The following is an 8,352-nucleotide window of genomic DNA, read 5'->3' as shown; positions in this document are numbered from 1 at the left end:
ACATTGCTGGAGCAACAGATTTTGTGTGAAAATAAATCATAAAAGTGTTGTTTTTTGTTTTTTTTTGCTTGATGACGCCACGTTTGAGCGCAGAATTTTGGGACACGTGGTCTTCACCTCACAGCCGGTGGGAAAGAATTGGGATAGGACTCGGGCAGAAATCATGTTCATGGATGTGATTATTAACGTTACTGTAGTGTGAAGCAGAGCAGGAGCGATTGTTAATACGAAGAGCGCAACACAAGCCTTGGGAGCTGCGGGACCTTTATTATGGCATAGTCGCCGGCTGGACTTTTATTATGCCACAGTCGCCATTTCCGCTTTTCCAGTCATGAGTATGAGGTAACGCAGCTCTGTTTATCATATTAGACACATCTGAGTGTGTTGAAAATTATGTTGTTATGACGTTACTCTGTGTGTTCTCTCGGCGGCTGCTATGACACTTGTTCACACTGCAGTGAGAGTAAAGCGTTTCTGCAAAATAAAATCGAGGGTAATGCAGATATGACGCAATCAACAGGCGACTCCCTCACACGTCCTGGTTCCTTGGTTAAAATAGCAATTTTCTCACGATTTACAAATAGTTGGAAACATTTGGGATATTGTAAGTACTCAACTGAACAAAATATATAACACTGGCTTAGTTGTTTTTGGATATTTTACTGAAATTTGTTTTACATAGGCAAGGCAAGGCAAGGCAAGGCAAGTTTATTTGTATAGCACATTTCATACACAGTGGCAATTCAAAGTGCTTTACACAGAAATTAAGTTAAAATAGTTATAAGTGAATAAAATAAAAAATATATATAGTATAATAGTTATAATAGGAATTAAAAGGAAAAAAAATAAATAAATAAAATAAAATAAAAAAATAGAGGTGCATAGGGCATCTTTAAGGGGGTTAAACCAGCATTGTGCAAAAGGCACACAGTATTGATAAAATATATGTTTTTAATAATGTCGAAGTTAATACTTGTTCAAAACAATCACTTTAGCAAAGTTTGAACTATTTTCTGTTTATTTTGTTAAATAAAAGAATTCATTATTGTTCAGTAAATATACTTTCTTTAAAATGTTAATATAAAAATATATTTAAAATTATTTAAAGTAAAGATTCTGAAAGCATTGAATGAGATCCCATAATAATTATACAAAGCTTTACAGTAGTAACAAATAAATATGATATTTTATTATGATATGATTAATATAATAATTTTTAAATATGATGGTTTTATTATAAATATAGTAATAGGTGGATACCTAACTTAATATTTCACATCTGAATCTAACCGTGTCATGTCAACAAATGGAAAAGTCAGCCGACTGTTTATTATCATGTTAATTATTGATTTTACCCCAAAAACCATACTTTTACATATTCTTCCGTTATTGAAAATCTATTGCTTTATTTAGTTTAAACAAAACTGAAAACCATTAACAAAGACCTTTGTCTCAAAATATATTCAATAATTTTTGACATTCTCATTTGCTACGTAAATCTACATTTTTAAAAAAAAAAAAACAACAACATTAAATATTAGATAAAATTAGTGCAGAATCAACTTTTTGGAAGAGTAATTACAACAACATAAAATTGATATAGAACAAAAGCCTAACAAATGTATTTACAACATGGTTGTAAAATGTTTGTTATTCATTAAGATGATACTCAACCTCAAAATAGTGCCCCTTTTTTTTGGTTTGGACCACTGCCCCTCAAAATGACTGTGCATTTTGCACCTGCTCATCAGCACTCCCTATATCAGCAGTCACCAGCCTCACCTTGTCAGATCTCCGTTATGTTTACTGTGCATTGCGCCTGCCAGTTTGCCTGTCCAAGTAAGATTAGTATTAAAACCTGTTATTGAACTTCATTCATAGTCGTCATCTGTCTGCCTGCAACCAGAAGTTGAAGAAGATCGGACCGCCCCAAAAAGGATGATAGGGCCAGAATTACCGTCCTGGCTCAGGAGAGGCAAAACGTCTTTTAATTTATTAAAACTTGTGTTGCCTTGGCATCACCAGCGCGCTCGTCGACGAGACCCTGAAGGCTGCCATCGCATCATCCAGGTGGATGCTGTACATTGGTGGTGGTTGAGGAGATTCTCCCCTTCTAAAGTGCAGAGAAAAGCGTATATAAATGTAACGAATAATTATTGTTATTAAATCTATTAAAAAAATGTTCACATGTATGTATTTTTTTTTATAATTTAAATGATGGCTGTCACAAAAACTTGAACAATTTATTCAAACATTTATGAAATATTGAAGAACCTAAAAAAATTATAATGAATATGGTGCACATATTTTGCATTTTTAATGCATTTATTTTAGCTGACTATAAAGTTTATGGTCACTGAAAAGGGTTTTTCTGAGGTAAAGGTGATGTTACGTGACATTGTTCACAAGCTGTTATATTGTCGTCTTTCCAGTTGAAACCCTGATTACATGAGACATGATACAGATTTCGATAAGTTAACAAAGCGCGGTTAGTTAACAAAGTATTAACAAAAGTATTGTGAAGTATTAACATACTTCAGATGTTCATTCATGTTTATTTCACTCTTTAACTTGGTTGATAAAAAGGAGAATCGATTAAAGGTCCCATGGCATGAAAATTTCATTTGATGAGGTTTTTTAACATTAACATGAGTTCCCCTAGCCCGTATATGGTCCCCAAGTGGCTAGAAATGTTGATGGGTGTAAACCGAGTTCTGGCTGTCTCTCTCTGCCTTTGAGAAAATGACAGCTCAGACGAGCCGATCTGGAATTTTCCTGTTATGATGTCATACCAGGAAAGGTTACCTCCCCTTCCTCTGCTTTGCCCGCCCAGAGCATTCGGAGAAAATGGATTCAGTTTATGTCAGGCTTTACAAACAGACTTTACGATATGGATTCGACAGCACTGCGACAAACAGTGAGTAACAGTGTTAATTAATGCCTGATCTGTGATCAGTGATTACTGATGTGTAGCTAATCATTCAAGTTCACTCAGACTTTCTTTCTAGATCGTTTAATAATCGCCGTCTTGATGCCCTAAGCGTAATGCATCAGTGAATCAAGCCAGTGACTAAAACGATCGTTTCTGTTAGTAGCATGAAACAAATCCGTTTTTTAAGTGATTAAACTACAGAGAGCGATCAAATAACACTCTTTATAATGTTCGGATCTGTCAATCACACGTCGCGAGTGTATCTGCACACTTGCCCAAACTGCCGTTATAATGAAAGACGATGTTATGCAGCACAGCGAAGCTCTTACTGTATTCATATCGTATTTTGTTAAAGCATTTTGTGAGAGAAAACGCGCTGCAATGACGAGATCACTGCATTCACACGATCAACAGACTGTCTGTCTACTCAATGCTCATCACTGCAGCCTTTCATGTGATAGGAATAGATCATAAAATAATGCTATAATCCACACTTTGACGATTAGTTCATCTCAACGGCTGTAATGGTACATTACATGTGTTACAAAGTTCGTAGAATAAGGTGGAAGAAGACAAGAGTCGACGTGACTGGGACTGTTTATTAAGAACTCTCAGCTACAAATAAGCTCGCGCTAACAGCACAGCGCTCTCAACAACTCAGTCCAATAAAACTTCCTCCAGCTCTCCATGGTTCACGAGTGCCCAGTCTCTCTCTCATGCATGCAGTGCCTCGCTAAACCACGCCCCCTCCGCAACGTAACACTCATTTCAAATGCAAAGATGTCAGCCAATCACAACAGTGGGCGTTTTCACTGAAGTCTCACAGCAGACATGCCCCTTGAAACAGGGCATTCAGCCAGAGGGGTAATAACAGTATAGAAAAAAAATGCCTTTTATTTCTAAATTATGACATTTGATGTAAAAATCATACTAACAATATAAGTACACCTCAGGAAACATTATACAATAATAGAAAATCCCATGCCATGGGACCTTTAAATTCGAGAAATCAATATGTTGTACATTGGTGATTTTGTGGTCTAAAAACAAAATGACAGCGCTGCTGACTGCTTCCGTAACCCGAACGAAGTTCGTTGATGGACGCGCTCTTGCTCTCGCTCAGGTTGATGTGCGCACGTGCTCATCCAGGAGAAGTTCCCATAAGGAATTCCGTCCTCATTCTGACCAGGGCCATACCTGAAAAAAACTTTCCGAAACATATAGGCTACAATTCCTGAAGGAGTGTATTTGGAACATGAATACTCTGTCATGCGTCCAACTCATTTTTTGAAACTTTGGCCATGTTTAGCTTGAGAATCCAACTCTTTAACAATAATAATAATTTGTTAAATTTATAAAGCGCTTTTCTTGGCACTCAAAGCGCTTTACATAGAAGGGGGAATCTCCTCAACCACCACCAATGTGCAGCATTCACCTGGATGATGCGACGGCAGCCATATTGCGCCAGAACGCCCACCACACACCAGCCAATCGTATATATATATGGGGATGATTTGGATGCCATGATGGACAGAGGCCAATGGGCAAATTTGGCCAGGATGCCGGTGTTACACCCCTACTCTTTATCGAAGGACATCCTGAGATTTTTAATGACCACAGACAGTCAGGACCTCGGTTTAAAGTCTCATCCGAAGGACGGACAGTGTAGTAGCATTAGACATCCCCTTTAAACACAAAAGAAGATATTTTAAAGAATGTTGGTAACCAGGCAGTTGATGGTTTTTTCCTACTATGGAAGTCAATGATTACCAACATTCTTCAAAAATATATTCTATTGTGTTCAATAGAAGAAAGAAACTTATGCAGGCTTGAAACAGTATAAGGGGGAGTAAATGATGACATCATTTACATTTTTGGGTGAAGTATCCCTTTAACAATGCTGATTTGTGAAAGGGTTTACAGCACAGTTTTTTTGTCAGTTAACCCTTGAGAAAATATTCCCATGCTGACTCCTATCCAAACAGACCGAGTGCGGTAATAAAATAAAATCATGCTTCAAATCAGTATTATTTCAGGAGTGTGCACACTTATGCAGTTAGTTATTTCACGCTTTTTCCTAGATATTTTCAAGTTTCTGGTTGTTATTTTTACATGAACCATAGGAGTCTGAGCTCTGACATTTGTGCTTTGTGTCATTGTATTTGTGTAGTGTCGTTCAGCACAAACTGGGCTACCATTATATGTGAGCAACATGTACATGTTAATATTTTTGAGAGCATAATGATTATATAAAAGAAAATAAAAGCAAAACAAAAAAAAGTTAGTCACAGAAATAAGGCCACAAAACACATAGTAAACTTCACAAGACTTTTGACTAATGGATGTTTTTTCCCCTAGAGTTTTTGTTTCAAAATTATGTAAAATCATTGTGCCTACTTAGGCCTAGTCCACACGTACACGGGTATTTTTATAACCAGAGTTTTTTCCTCCTCCGTTTTAAAAAACAATCGCGTCCACACCAGCACGATTTAAAAAAAATCTCTGTCCACATGAAAATGCAAAACCGCGCTATGATTGGCTGCCTGATTTCCACATGGGTCCCATCCACGGCACCGATGCACTGAGGGATGCCATGGGCTCAGTGAAACCCTTCTACAAGTTTACTTTGGACTCAGTGACAGGTAACTGTACACAGGGGCAGGGCTCCGGTGGACTGAAGCTTCACACACTTGCCTTACTATGTTGTATTATTGCATTCTGGGGCCTCTGTTCTGCAATACTATGAGATATCTGTGCATGTATCTGTATACATGTGATAAGCGTTTGCAGAGTTATTAAAAGCTACGTCCGCCATTGCATAGACTCCACTCATGTAAACAAAAGCGTTAACGACGCACAATCTGACGTCAAACAGGAGAGAACGGCGTACACTTCAACTTAACAAGCCGAAATCTCCGGTTTCACCATCTCCACGACAACGCTGTAACCGGAGTTTCTAAAAATCTTCACCCTGGCCGGAGTTTTCAAAAAAGTCCAGTTTCAGTAACCAGATACTGTGTTTGCGTGTGGACGAACAGCCAAACCGCATAAAAAAAGCTGTGGTTTTGAAAATACCCGTGTTCGTGTGGACAGGGCCTTATTCACACAAAACAACATATTGATTTACATTTTGTAAGACACTTTTTGTTTACAAAGCCCATATGTGAATAGGTGTGAACTATCATGAATAATGCTGTGATTCACACTTGAGAAGACAAAAAAAAACACAAAAACATATTGAGCTGCATAATGAATGAGCCTTTCAGTCAGGTATGTGAGAGGGAATGAATAAGAAAGAATATGTGGACAAAACAGAACAAAATACATATATATTTTTGTTTATTTAGACTATAGTTAACAATATAAAGTGAGAGCCAAAAGCACATTTTGAGTACACAGTTATACCTGGAAATACATTGCAGCAAAGATACATCAAATGACTGGCACATACCTGGCAAAAAAACATCTGTGAAGATACTGATAACAGGATCATAGCAACTATTGTATTAACCTTAAAATATAATGTCCACTCTTAACAGAAAACATGATTTTTGATGATCTCATGCATGAATGTATTATTGCACAGCACGTGAACAAAATTTCGTATAGGCCTATTATATTTTAAATTATATACAGTGCCGGTAAAAATAACTGTGTAAAAACTATATGCAAACTACAGACGTCAGCCCTGCAGTGCAGTTAACAAAAAGCTCATAAACAGAGACAATATGGTTTTACTGGACAACAGGCCTTGCAACCGGAGTAAAAATGGTGGAGAATACATTTTCAGATCACGTTGATGTTTTGGCTGCTTCTGTCTTTTGCCGACATGCATTATCATTGGCATCTTGCAGTAAGTGTGCATTACAGGGCACGCATGAGAAAGGCTTGCCCTGTACCTACAATGCAGTAAACCACACATCTTGTTATTGCACAGAAACAAGACAACATACATTACAACAGAAATTAAAGTTGTTCCAGTGAACATCTAAATTGGTCTTCATTTATGACAGTTAACAACCCTTGTCTTTTATTCAGTCAGATGGATGCTGTACTTCCACTTCCGAGTCGCTGAGAGATGTTTGTCGTGTTGGTTCATCCCGTTGATCCAGTTCCTCCAAAGGTCTGTTCTTACAGTCTCTGTAAATGACGGCAGACATGATGGCAACACAGAGGACTGACAGTAGAACTAATGCTGAAAGCTAACAACAACAACAACAACAAAAAAGAAGTTAAAACAATTATAAAGTGATAAGATGAAATGACAGGACTGATATTCATCAAACATGCCTTTTCCATTTTTTGTTGAATTAAAAGTTTTAAACCATGTGCAAATTGCATTCAGTCTGTTTTACAGATAATGTAATCTTTAGCTATTGGCAAGTATTGGAAATATTAATTTAAAATGTTAAAAATTGCCTAGAGTGGTGCAGGTATAATGTCAGAACCCGAAAATCTAATTCGCCACTGGATCCTTTGAGATTTTCCAACGGGGTTTTATAAAGGGGGTTTTTCCAATTTCCATGTTTGGCACTTGATGGCATATTTTAATGTGTTTCAGGGAGGGAATTACAGTGTAAAGCATGCCATTTCCTGTTGCCCACCGGTGGCGCTATGACTGTAACTGAATATTGGAGTGTAGATGTCTTCAGGTCAGGACTAATAAAACATGTGAAGTTTGGGGCAGATCGGACATTGTATGCCTGAGTTACAACAACTTCCTGTTTCATGAAACATCAAACTTTCTGAGGCCGCCATGTACACGCCCTTTAGGGAAAACTCAAGATCGTCACAATTTAACATCGCAAAGGCCTTTAGATTAGACTGACCAAATATGATGTTGATCTGATTAAATCTCTATGAAGAGTTTGTTAAAGTACGTCTGGAAATGGCAAAAAGTGCAAACATTTTGCAGAGAAAAATTCCAAAAATCTCACTTCCTGTTGGGTTTTCAGATTTTGCTCTCAGGGACTTTTTTGTAGGTACTGGGCTGTTACATGTGTCTACCGAATGTCATACTTATGCGTGAATAATAATACACATAGCGCTTAATTGAAATTTTGTAGGTGGAGCTATCGAGCCATTTTGCCACGCCTAATTCTGAAACCCACAACAGATGTAAATGTTCACAACTTCTGACGCTTGTGCAAAGTTTCATGAGTTTTCGAGCATGTTTAGGCCCTCAAAAATATGATTCATTTTAGAGAAGAAGAACAATAGACTGAGCAATTACAATAGGGTCTTCCCACCATTGGTTCTCTGGCCCTTATTCAATGACAAAAGTTACATTAACATTCTTTTGCATGTGCTGGTATATTTCTTTCAGAACCTGCAAATGTATTTAATAACTTTTATCTTTATTTAGGCTGTTTCTAATTAAAACTAAAGCAAACAGTCAAGAGATGATTTTAAGTGGGGGT

Source organism: Gobio gobio (assembly GCF_949357685.1).
Source record: "Gobio gobio genome assembly, chromosome: 24".
Classification (NCBI taxonomy): domain Eukaryota; kingdom Metazoa; phylum Chordata; class Actinopteri; order Cypriniformes; family Gobionidae; genus Gobio; species Gobio gobio.
The sequence above is the reverse complement of the archived record's forward strand: the minus strand, read 5'-3'. Positions refer to the sequence as shown.